Source organism: Protopterus annectens, chromosome 16.part0 (assembly GCF_019279795.1).
Source record: "Protopterus annectens isolate FY-2018-M chromosome 16.part0, PAN1.0, whole genome shotgun sequence".
Classification (NCBI taxonomy): Eukaryota; Metazoa; Chordata; order Ceratodontiformes; family Protopteridae; genus Protopterus; species Protopterus annectens.
This window is the reverse complement of record NC_056750.1, coordinates 376320034-376333572: the sequence shown is the minus strand read 5'-3', so window position 1 is coordinate 376333572 and position 13539 is coordinate 376320034. Positions and strand designations below refer to the sequence as shown.

Below are 13539 nucleotides of genomic sequence, written 5' to 3'. Positions count from 1 at the left end.
ACATTGGTAATATTGTCTCTTTTAGCTGGTACAAAACAAGAATGTCAGCATGTGAATAATTCAGTTGTTCTCGGGAATAGTTGTAAATTTTAAAGTCCCTTGAATTATTAGAAATAATATCAACCGGGTCAAAGTCAGGAGTCTCAAGTGCAGACCTCCATTAATTCCATTGGCTGTTGTTCCTCCTCTTCAGTTTTGCCCCATTTCCTGTACAGTTGCTTGTGCATCTGATAGTCCTACCTTCCCTCCTGATCACTGGGGTTCCTCTTCATAATTCATTCTGACCTGCTCGGTTGTGGGTTGTCTAAAGGGGCTGATTCACTGATGTCGGGAGCATCATGTTTGATAACTTGTGAATTCACCTCCATATGCCTACCGCCTACCTCCAGGTAAAAACGTTGATCAGTCCTCTTAGTTGTCTATGCAGTTTAACAAGAGAGTTTTTATCATTTTTGTCTGTTTGACATTTCTTTTCATCTTGGGATTTGAAGTTGTTTAAAAAACGATAGGAGGATGGAAATTTTCCCCTACAGTTTTAATAGTGACTTTGAAATAGCACTGTCGTAATAAAGGCAATGTAATTTATAATGGCTTATGACACTATGGTTGTAGAAGTGTGTATGCTTGTGAGAGCCTGTCAGCATAGCACACAACTGAGGCTATGAGTTGCTAGTGTTCTTCAATTTGTACTCCTGGATTTGGTTCTTTAACCTCCACAGTTCTGAGTATTAGAAATGCTTTCTTGGAGTACTTTTGTAAGGATACATAGAAGAAGAGAGGGAGACAGAGTGATGGAAAGGAAAGAAGACAGGGAGTATTTTGACAACTGTCTTCTACTCTACATTTATGTGTCTCTAATACTGCTGCAGTACACCATCAATGCAAGCCAATGTTCGGCACTGACACGTGATTGTTATGACATCATACTTCTCCAGCATAAAACACACACTGCTCCAAAATTACAATTTTTTCATAAATTATGACTATACTATCTCACAGACCAGGAGTTGTGTGCTCTGCTAATATTGCCACTGTAATGTGTGTTCTATGGAAAATAATTTTAGCGCATTTTGTTCTTATTTAGATGAGGTATAGCATGTCATGCTTGCCTTGGTCCTGTTTGTACTAACCGTAGCAGAATATGCTTGATTACTTGTATATTCAGTATTCGGTCTGTAAATGTTTTACAGACTCACTGCCATGTTGTTTCAGCTGTTACACCTCACAAAGGAGATAATACAGCAAACAAATGGAAAAACCTTCTGTAATGCTTTGTAGACACTGAATGTGTGGTTCAGATGAATTATTTTAACTTGTTACCCTCACTGAGAGACAAGGGATTGTTTATTTACAAAGAAAAGCCCACAATACAAACCTCTCAGCTGCATATCTTTGCAAAGTGGGTGAAATTTGGACTATCTATAAAAGACACAGTCACCCAGGAGAAAGTCACACATATGCTATCCAGACAGCAGCCAGAGGCAAGGGGCTTCGGCTCTAGACTCTACAAGTGAGAAAAAGGAAATGCTGATCACAGCACCAAATCTTAGAAGACAAAAGTCAAACATACAAAAAAGTGAATAGTGCAAACATTATTCAAGAAAGGCTAAATTTACTACAGTGATGGATGAAAGACAAATGCAGTTATAATCAGCATAAATTTTAGACCACACTCAGTCAAGTGAGCAATTCAGGCAGGTCAGCAGTTTGTGGGGGAAAGAGAGAGAAAGAAATGAAAGTTTTGCCAGTAGAATAAGACAGGTAGGTGTATGTGTGGTTTTATCTCTAGTTATGAGATTATGGCTGGAACTATTCTCTGGACATGACTTGGGGAGAAAGGTTTCAACATACAGGAAACTTCCAAAATTATTTAAGAAGACAGGCAGATGTGCCATGCAGACCCACTGATGTGTTCAGATAACCAGAAAGAAGACTGAAAAACTGAAAGTGGTGTTGTGAAAGACTGCTGTTCTGCCATTACATGGAAAGATCAAAACCATGTTATCAGTGGTAAGTTTTGATCTTTGTCCTAAGTGCAGTTTTAGATTATGATAATCACCATCATCCTACCCCACAATCGCATATACAAAGCAGTTTACTACATGTGAAAATGATGAGATGGCACGCATAGGTTAGTCCTCAGAAGGGCTTGCTATTTAACATTATTCTGCAGTTAAAACATCACCTACAATTAACTGCTTGCAGATCTGCAAAGCTCAAGCAAACATTTTCTGGAAACAGAGTACATTTTATGCAGAAAAAAGCAACAGCAAAAGAGTTTTGATACTACATAAAATGCTGTTGTAGGAACACAAGTTAAAATGAAATTACCAAAATTAAATGCCTTTATATCTAATCTTGGCACAGGTTCATACATCTGCTGTGTGTTACTGTTCTACACTAGACAGACTCATACCTCTCATCCTCTTAGCACAAGAAATCTGGACAAGGCCAAAAATAATGTGGGACAAAAGTCCAAAAATAACAAATCATTTTAAATATTGTTCTTATAAAGTTAGAAAGTTGCTGGAATAAAATGTTTCATTACCATGCATTTTCTGAAGGATACAAAGCCCAAAACTGAAATGTCTGTCATTATTTGGCTATGTACAAGGACCCAATGACTCAAGTACAGACAGTGTTCAGCCTCACAGAGGGGTTCCCAGTGGGTATGGGTGTACATCAGGGTTTAGCTCTGAGCCCACTGCTGTTCATACTGGTGATGGACTACATTAACAAACAGGTTGGAGGGGAAGGATCAACAAAGCTGCTGTATGCAGATGATGTGGTAGTACAGGCAGACTCTGAGCTACAACTTCAGCAAAGGATAGGAGAATGGAATGGAAATCTGAAGGCACATGAGATGAAACTAAGCACAGATAATGGTAATGGCAGCAAATTGGGGAAATCATAAGAAGCTGATAATAGAGATAGAAGGGAAGACAGTGGAATGGGTAAACAGCTTCAAGTATCTGGGAGGAGTAGGTGAGAAGGGTAGTCTGAATACAGAGGTCAAAGCTAGAATCAGAGGGGCTGCAGCCAACTGGCATAGAGTATCAGGTGTAGTCTATGACAGAAGAATGCTAAAGAAGCTGAAAAGTAAGGTGTACAAGACAGTGGTGTGACCAGTACTACTGTATGGTACAGAAACCTGGGCAGTAAAGGCAGAACAGTTGAAGAAGCTAGAGATGATGGAAATGAAGTCCCTGAGAAGGGTGGTAGGATGCACACTGTATTACTTTATTGCCTTTCTATATTTTGAATACTGTGGTTTGTTTTCTTTACCTTGTGTTTGACTTGCATTCTGCTTTAACAGCATATTAAAACTTCAAAAAGAGACCACAGCTCTCTCTCTCTTCTGAGTCAGGCAGAAATTAGAACTGAGTCAGGCAGAAATTAGAACTGATCAATTAAGGACTCATTCATGATATAGAAGAGGTCACTTAAGGTTAATCATTTGTTAACTGAGGGGGTGGAGCTAGGAATTAAACTTTCTATTTAAGGGGTAAAATAAAACATTTCAGAGCTTTACCAGAAAGGCTCATCCAGACTCTACTACACTTTGCTGTGAAGGAAATGTTAGTTTGCTTTTATTTTTTGTATTTTTGTATACTTTATTGCCTTTCTATATTTTGAATACTGTTGTCTGTTTTCTTTACCTTGTGTTTTACTTGCATTCTGCTTTAACAGCATATTAAAACTTCAAAAGAGACCACATCTCTCTCTTCTAAGTCAGGCAGAAATTAGAACTGATCAATTAAGGACTCATTCATAAGATAGAAGAGGTCACTTAAGGTTAATCATTTGTTAACTGAGGGGGTGGAGCTAGGAACTAAACCTTCTATTTAAGGGGTAAAATAAACCATTTCAGAGCTTTACCAGAAAGGCTCATCCAGACTCTGCTACACTTTGCTGTGAAGGAAAGGTTAGTTTGCTTTTATTTTTTGTATTTTTGTAGTACTTTATTGCCTTCCTATATTTTGAATACTGTGGTTTGTTTTCTTTACCTTGTGTTTTACTCACATTCAGCTTTAACAGCATAATAAAACTTCAAAAGAGACCACAGCTCTCTCTCTTCAGAGTCAGGCAGAATTTTTTTCCCTGCCCTCCCACCCAGTTACAGTTGTCTTGTTAAATACCACTGTCTTTCTAGTTGCCTGCCTCTTATGTTAATCTGACCATATATCTCACTTCTTCTCTACTTTCACTGGCTTGTGTGAGTGATCACAAAATCATAATTTTTGAAATCCCTCCCCTTCAACTATTTAAATTTATTGGCAATCCAACTGTATTCCATAGTACCAGAATACAAAAGTGACCACCCCTTTCAATCCATCTTGCTGTTTTAAAAACAGTAACTCTCCACTAAACCTTAACTTTTTAAACAGGTAAAACTTAAGTTATCTACTTTCACATCTAACTTCTCTAGTGCACACTGCAGTGTGCATTTTTTTCATTTTACCTTTAAGCATCCCTGTGACTAGCACTTTCTCTAATACCTGCTGGAAAGCACTAGGAAGCCTTAAACTGATGAAATCACTCAATTCTCCTTGTTAATAAGGAGAAATTAATAGTAGGCACTAAACAGCCTATAATTGCAAAGTACCTTGCTAAGGTAAGGGAAAACAGCTCCTGTACTTTACCAAAAAAAAAAAAAAAAGCACCAAACCAGGCATGTCCAAGGGTTAGCTTCCATTGATTTCTCCTGTCCACCTGGTGAATCTGGGCATACTGGGGCAATGCAGCAATTGCCTCATGTACACAGACAACCCTCTCCTCCTACCACCCAACATTACAACCTGTGAGAGATGCACTTACATAGCCAAAATGGAAGCAATGCTCTCTCCACCCAAGATTGTGCTACACACAGTCAAGAGGAGAAGGTTAACACCCACACTACACCTCAAGCAACACATAGCCCTTCTAAACCCACACCACCAACACCCACATATAGCAACACTAAATTCACATATGCAGAGGCCCTTAACTGTAACCTGCCCAAGCAACACGGACCTCTGAAGCTGAAACGCAAACAAACATCAATCACAACCAAAGTGTCACATAGTTCACAACACCAGTGTGCCACCCAGCAACAGCCCCTAAGGCAAGACAATGTACCTAACACTTTAGTCATAGGTGACTCTATAGTCCGGTACACTGATGTCCCTCTCACCAGGTTGAACAAGGAGAAAATTTCAGTCAGCTGCCTGTCAGGTGCCAGGATCCGCCACATAACACATGCACTCAAGTCACTCCACAACAAGTACAAATATGACTCTGTCATTGTCCATGCTGGAGTGAATGACTTGAGATGTACCTCCCTGGACTACATGAAAAGAGACATGGAAGAGCTCTCGGATCATGTGGCCCAGGCAGGTATGACCCTAGCCCTGAGTAGCATCCTGCCTTCGCCCAGAATGATACCACAATATAAGGACAAAATGATTGACTTCAACAATTGGCTAAGCTTCTGGTGTCATTCAAAGGGGATCCAGTATCTGTCTACCTGGGACGACATGACTGACAGACCACAATGCTTTGCCTGAGATGGTCTGCACTTATTGCCCCTTGGATTCAGGTTACTGGCTAAGGCTCTTGCCACCCCTATAGTGCCTTTTTTAGGCAAAGTTCAAAGGACAAAACCACCACCGTAACAGGTACAAGCATGCAAAATCTGAAGGTAATGCTACTCAATGCTAGAAGTCTAAACCTCAAAATGCACTCTCTCGAGGCACTCCTAAATATGGAGAATATTGATATCTGTGCAGTAACTGAGACCTGGTTCAAGGCTCCAGAGAGCACCCCTGCAATACCAGGCTACAACTCTTACCACACTTTTCGGCCACCAAACCAGGAACGAAGCACTAAAGGTGGAGGAGTGTCAATATTCACCAAGGATATTCACACCACCAGGCTAGCTGCCCAACACAATGCGTCTGAAAATCTCCAGGTGCAACTAACACTAGATAAGACTGCAATCCAAATTGTAGCTTGCTACAGATCCCCCACCATACCCCAAGATTTTCTCTACACCTTTCTGAACATACTGAAAAATATTAAGATAGAACCAAACACCCTAATATTGGGTGATTTTAACTACCCTGCCATTAACTGGGAAAACTACTCATGTGCCAACACCTTTGCCCAACGGTTCTTGGAATTCATAAATTCCAATGCCCTGGATCAACTAATCCATAGTCCCACCAGGTGCTCCAATATCCTAGACCTGGCCATTACCAACATGGGAAATCGATGCTCCACACCTATGGTCACCCCCTCGTTAGTCAGGTCTGACCATAGGTTAATCACCCTTAACATCTACCCCCCCCCCCCCAGTAAGGAAACCTCCATTAAAAACTTCTCCAAAGCCAACTTCATGTTACTCAAGTCAGAAGTGACAAACTTCATGACACCCATGCAGACAGGAGCTGAAATTTCAACTGCTGAATCCTACACTAAGGAATTGTATGAGCACATCCACTCATGCATGAATTGTGCCATCCCAAATAGAACCAAGATGCTCTCATCCAAAAAAAGGAAGCCAATCTGGTGGTCCCCTGCCATAAACAAACTTTACAACAAAAGGAAGAAACTGTTGCAGAAAAGAGGAAAATCCCAGGATGCAAAAAACTCCCTTACCAGCCTCAGTAAGAAACTGAGATCCCTCATAAAATCCTCCAAAGCTAGTTACGAAAATAAAATTGCCAAAGATTCCAAAGGCAACCACAAGGCATTCTATAACTATGTCAAGAATCTAAATGGCAATGCTCAGATCTGCTCTGAGCTAAAACAGAATGGCATTAAATATACTGATCCCAAGGATATTGCCAATATCCTGGCAGATCGATTCAGTAACAACTTCATCCCCCTCTCACCCCCTAAATGGCCCATCTCAATACCGGAAGATTGCCAAATTCTGGTAATAACAGCCACACAGGTAAAAAACGCTCTCTCCAAAGCTAAGAATACAGCATCCATGGGACCAGATGACATCCTGGGCTATATACTACATGAACTACAATATGAACTGGCACCTCACCCAAGTGTCATGTTTAATCATAGCCTCACCTCAGGTTTTGTGCCCACTGAGTGGCGCAAAGCTACAGTTATCCCATACCACAAGGGGGATCCACCTTGGATCCCGAAACTACCGTCTCATCAGTCTGACAAGACTTATCTGCAAGACCATGGAGCGTATTATCATGGAACTTATAAACAAAGACATTGGCAACCTTAAAACACTGGACCCCACCCAGTTTGGGTTCGTGAAGGGCCGATCTTGTCTCCTGAACCTGATTGACTTCTTCAAATCAGTCTCCAGAGCCATGGACAAGGGTAAGGTGGTCCACACAGCCTATGTAGACCTTGCCAAGGCCTTTGACACCATCCCCCACTCTGGAATCATAGATAAACTTACTAAGCTGGGCATTAATCCCTACGTCACCCAATGGGTTGCTGACTGGCTTACTGATAGAACCCACACTGTAAAAGTAGCCAACTCCAAATCCAGCTCCAGACAAGTGACAAGTGGAGTACCTCAGGGTTCAGTCCAGGGACCGCTCTTGTTTGGCATCTACTTCTCTGAAGTACAGGCCAACACTAAGGGACTCTGGCTAACAAAGTTCACAGATGACTGCAAACTGGGAGCCATTACTGAATCCCCAAATGATGTGGATACTCTACAAAAGGGCCTTACAGAAACAGATGCTTGGTGCCAGAGCCATGGGCTCAAGCTCAATGCCAAGAAATGTATAGTTATCCCCTTTGGGAAAAAAACATGTATCTGTGAATTACCATATAGGTAGTACACTAAACACCGAAAGTGTGATAAGAGACATAGGGACACAGGTGGACAGTGGTCTCACCTTCGATAACCAAATCCTTCTATGTGGCACACCTCATCACTAAGGGCTTTTCATCCAGAAAAAAAGGAGGTCATTGTCCCACTGTACTCATCCCTCATTAGACCCATTATAGAATACAACGCCCAGTTTGGTATGTACCTCTCAAGACATCTGCAACAACTGGAAAGGCTGCAGAAATACCTCACTAAAAGAATCACAGGCCTAAAGCAGATACCCTACGCTGACCACCTTAAAAAACTCCAGCTATACTCTGTCGCATATCGTCTACTCAGAGGCGATCTCTGCTTAACATACAAGGCCATGTTAAACCCAGAGCTGTTGGACATGCTACACTTAAAAGAAATCCCAATCCCTCAGAGCCACACACTCCAGGGATCTAAACCTTGTCATCACAATAAACAAAACATGCTGGAGGGATAGGTTCCTGACCCAGAGACTCCCCAGACTCTGGAATAGATTGCTCATACATGTCAAGCAGAGTGCCTCTTTGTCCCTCTTCAAAAGGAACATTGACGATTGGATAGGAGAAAGGAAATTCACCCCAGGGATCAAGTCAGTCGCCCTGCTAGACAGGGGTCCAGGGAAGTAAATAGTGTGGGAAGAAATATCCAGGGAATTGTTATGGCTAGGCTTGTATAGGCCCTAGGGCTAATAGCCTAGTACCAACCTATGAACCAGTGTGGGACAGATGGAGAAATAAGGACATAAGAGCATAAGCCAAAGTAGCTCCAATTGCAGAAAAGATCAAAGAGAACAGATTACGGTGGTTTGGGCACATGTAGAAAAGCAGAAGACAATCTGGTGAAGAAGATTTGGAACAGACAGGAAGAGGGTAAGAGGAAGCGAGGACATCCAGCAAAGAGGTGGATGGATAGTGTGAAAGAAGATCTGTGACAGTCAGGCATGAATGTTGAAGAAGGCAGGAGTGTGGCAATGAATCGAGCGAGTTGGCAACAGTTAACACGATACCCCGACTCCATGTAGAAAAATGGGAAAAGGGAGGTTGATGATGATGATGATTTGGTGAATTTAAAGTTCCTCACTAATTCGACAGAAAAGCACAGATTTTATGAGGAACAGACCAAAAATATGAGCCAAAAATCTGGGCATTCTGTGAAAATCTGGACAGTTGAGAGTTATGGACAAACTGCTAAAATCTGAAACATTATGTCACAGACATTACAACAGCAAAACTAAAAACATCTAAGGAGTACACATAGAACTAATACAAGAAAAGCAGCACAGCTAATACATTTCTTCCTACCGCTAGTTTCAGATGAAATTTTTAAGAGCTAACAGCTTTTTCAAAAGAATAAATCGGGGCTGGTCAATACAATCCAGTATGCTACTAGCTGGAATGCAGTTTCTGAGAGATGTATTTAACTAGCAGACAAACAGAAACGAGGAAACCTTGACTTCAGAAGGTATCGATGTTATCTTTGAAACAGAATGTCGCCAACATATAACACATTCCTCAGTGGGAAATATGTGAGGAATGTGAAGACCTTCTTTAATAGTGGTTAGTACTTTTTCTACAGTGAACACCTGATCTGTTCCCAGCAACAGTATGTCTCCTCTGCATGCAGTGCATGTAAATGAATGTTTATATAACTAATTCTTCAGTAATGATGGGGGTGGGGGGGTCACCGATGCAATGCAGCTGATCTTCTCTAGTTGTGACTCATCCATTTCTTACTTTCTGAAGCTTCCTTACTTGTGATGCTATGCAAGCAGGAATGCCTGACAGGGTGGGCATTATCACGGAAATAATAGACAACCAAGGCAGAGGCCCTCACCATTCCTGGAAATTCTAGCATTTCCTGGTAATATCCACTCTGGAAGGCATTAAATTACTTAGATAATATTTAATTGCTTGTTTTTTAATTAATATATATACATTTTCATTTTTGATGTTTCAAACTTTCTGTAACACAAGAACTTATACATCAAAAATATAACTTACTTCAGTATTTAATGTCTACAGACTGGCAGACACACACACAGACGCATAGGCACAGACTGTCTCACACCTCTAGAAGGAAACAAAGACACACATTTGCACACTCAGATGTAGCGGCACAGACAGGCAGAGTCCCAGTCATATACACAGAAACAAGCACACATACACATGGGCTTGGTATAATGGTTAAGGTGTTTGACTTACAGACACAAGGTACTGTATTTAATTCTCACCTTTGGGCAAGACAGCTCAGTTTGTAGAACATCAGACTTTTAATCTGAGGGTCCAAGTCCCTGTTCAGGCATATGCTTCTTTAGGGTGGGATGTAGGCAAAATGGTTAAGGTGTTAACCTTACAGACACAAGGTGCAGAGTTTGATCTCCACATGGGGTAATCAGACAGGCTAAAAATGCCCCACAAAGGCAGTTTATCTAGTACTATTAAAATGACCCACAAGGGCAGTTAGCCTAGTTCTAATCTATGAACCTATGAATACATCCTGCGGTGACAGCTTTTCTAATAGAGTACACTTAGATATTTTGGTGGTATCAAATTAATGAAAAAAAGTTGTTTAGGGCACTGGAATCCCCCATGCCTCTCAACTGTTCATAATTTTGCTCTGTCCCTTAAATCATGGAAGATTAGTTCAGTCAGTAAAATCAGACAATATAATTTCATACTTTTTATTGTACAGAAAATGCATGCTGATAAGGGTTACATTTAAAATCTGTCCCTGGTTTTAGGTCTTTTATCTTATATTTTTACCTTTCCCCAGACTTCTTGATCAGAGTATCCGAGAGGTATACACCGAGTATCTTTCTTGTCCCCTCTCTCTCGCTGAATCCCACTCTCTCTATCTCTCTGATCTCTGTCACACACACACACACACACACACACACACACACACACACACACACACACACACACACACACACACACACACACACACACACACACACACACACACACACACACACACACACACACACCATTTTTTGTCTTTCCTTACTTTTTATTTTATGTTCACCATAAGCAAATCCATTTAGTGAGCACAAAACCACTGACCATTACTCCATTATTAACTGGGAATCCTATACAATACCAAATGTACATGCACAGAGATTCTTGGATTTTTGTAAACACAAACTGCCTGGACAAGATAGTTAATACACCAATCAGGGGTGCAAATATACTGGATCTGGCCCTCACTAATATGGGAGAGTACTGCACACTCCATACTGTAATGCCTTCCCTGGTAAGGTCAGACCACAGGATGGTCTTGTTTGAAGTAAAAATAAAACCTGGACCCCAGCTAAACCTAGAATATTCAGGAACTATTCTACAGCTATCCTCCAGCTATTAAGTGAGAACCTGGCAAAATGTCAAGCCCCCATAAACCATGGGAACACTGCAGCCTATGCAGAACTATTCATAGAAACCATGTACAAGCATGGTAATAGCTGCATAGAGGCAGCTATACCCACCAGGAAGAAGTACAGAACTAACTCAAAAAACAAGCCACCCTAGTGGAATCACAAAATCAAGAGGCTGTATAACAGCAGGAAGAAAATCATGGCAAAAATTAAAAATAAATTAGGGGGTGCAGTACCCAGCAGGATAAAAGCACTCACATCAAACTAAACAAACAACTCAGTGGACAAATAAAGTCTACCAAATTGAAATTTGAGGTATGTTTGGCCTCCCAGGCCAAGGACAACCACAAAGCATTCTTTAGCTATGTCCACAGGTTCAAAGGCAATACACATTTGCGTGCAGAGTAAATGAAGCCAACTATACTGAGCAAGAAGATAAAGCAAACCTCCTGGCTGATAAATTCAGCTCCAACTTTACCCCTCTCTCCCCCTCAACCTTCCCTCAGGAAATATCATCAAATATAACTCCCACTACTATCACTAGGGAACAGGTCCTGAATGCTCTCTCTAATACCAAGAACACTACATAAATGGGCCCAAACAATATCCTAGGGTGCCTCCTAAATAGCATGAAACATGACCTATCAGGGCCTCTGGAATTACTATTTAACCGTAGCCTCCAACAGGTTTCGTGCCTCATGAATGGAGAAAGGAAACAGTTATCCCACTGCACAAAGGTGGGCCATCTACAGACCCTGGAAACTACAGACCCATAAGTCTCGCTAGTCTTGTATGTAAAGGTATGGAAAGAATTATCATGGAGGTGATCAACAGAGATATAGTAAACCTCCAGATACTGGACCCAACCCATTTTTGTTTCATCAAGGGCAGATCATGCCTACTCAACCTGGTGGACTTCTATGAAAAGGTTACTATGCAATGGATGAGAGCAAAATCATTCACACTGCCTACCCTGACCTCACCAAGGCATTTGACACAAGACCCCACTTGGGCATTGCTGACAAACTCAGGAGGTTAGGTTCAAACCCATACATCAACCAGTGGATAGCCAACTGGCTCAGATACAGGACTGAGGAAGTTAGAATTGGAGAGTCCACCTCTACAAAGGGACCGGTCACAAGTGGAGTCCCTCAGGGATCAGTCATTGGACCTCTCTTTTTTGGCATTTTCTTCTCAGAAGACAAGGCCAATGTCAGTGGTCGCTGACTGACTACATTTGCAGATGACTGCAAATTAGGAGCTGTCATTGAATCTTGCACTGACACAAATGTTCTCCAGGAGGGGCTGACACAGACAAACAACTGGACTATGACTATGAACCATGGACTAAAACTAAATGGTGAAAAATACATACCAGTATCCTTTGGGAAGTCATCCATCCTTGATAACTATCATATTGACAACACACCCCTTAGAGTTGACCCAGTAGTCAGGGACTTAGGGACACACACATGGATAGTAATCTAGCCTTTGACCATCATGTGTCTACAGTGGTGAGGAAATCTTTCTATGTTGCACAACTTATAAACAAAGGTATGGCATCTAGGTCCAAGGAAGTTATTGTTCCATAGTATTTGGCATTCATCAGACCTATCATTGAGTACAGTGTTCCCTTTGGTATGTACCTAACCAGGCATATCCAACAACTGGAATGTCCACAGAGGCTCCCCACTAAAAGAATACAGGGTGTAAGTAAAATGTCCTATGCAGTCCGCCTCAAGGCCCTATCCCTGTACTCTATCTTGTACAGGCTTTTGAGGGGAGATCTATGCCTGGCATTCAGGGCATTGTCAAACTCCACTCTGATGGACCTTCTGCATATCCACAAAACAAACAGCACCAGAATTACCTGTTCTAAAGACTTAAACCTTGCCTGTGATATAAACAGGGCCTGATGGAGAGACAGATATGTATCCTAGAGACTACTGCATCTATGGAACAGGTTCCCCATCCATGTGAAGCAGAGTTCATCCCTAACCCAATTCAAGTGTATTTTGGACAATTGGATGGGAAACCAGAAATTCATCCCTGGTTTGGCACCTATGTCTCTAATGGACACAGTTATCCTGTAAATAGTTCATCTCCCAAGTCCATGTTTACACTCATCAAGGTTATCAGAACTTGTTAGAGATATGGGATGCAAGGCTAGGCTTAAAAAGGCCCTGGTGGTCATTAGCCTAGTAAACACCTATGAACCCATGAACCTATTTGTTTTTTTTTTTCAGTCTTTGTCTCACAGCAGCTTAATATGATTCTGTGAAGTGTCAGTCAAAACTGTGCATCACTCTTCTGTTGGAGAATAGTCTTTGCACATTTCAGT

The 13539-nt window shown here is 41.4% G+C and overlaps 1 protein-coding gene across 1 annotated transcript in view; it reads right to left on the bottom strand.

Moving 5' to 3' along the window:
• Positions 1-13539, bottom strand: part of ABCA2 (ATP binding cassette subfamily A member 2) — a gene marked incomplete in the record, with an annotated part of 2505641 nt that overhangs the window by 171244 nt on the left and 2320858 nt on the right.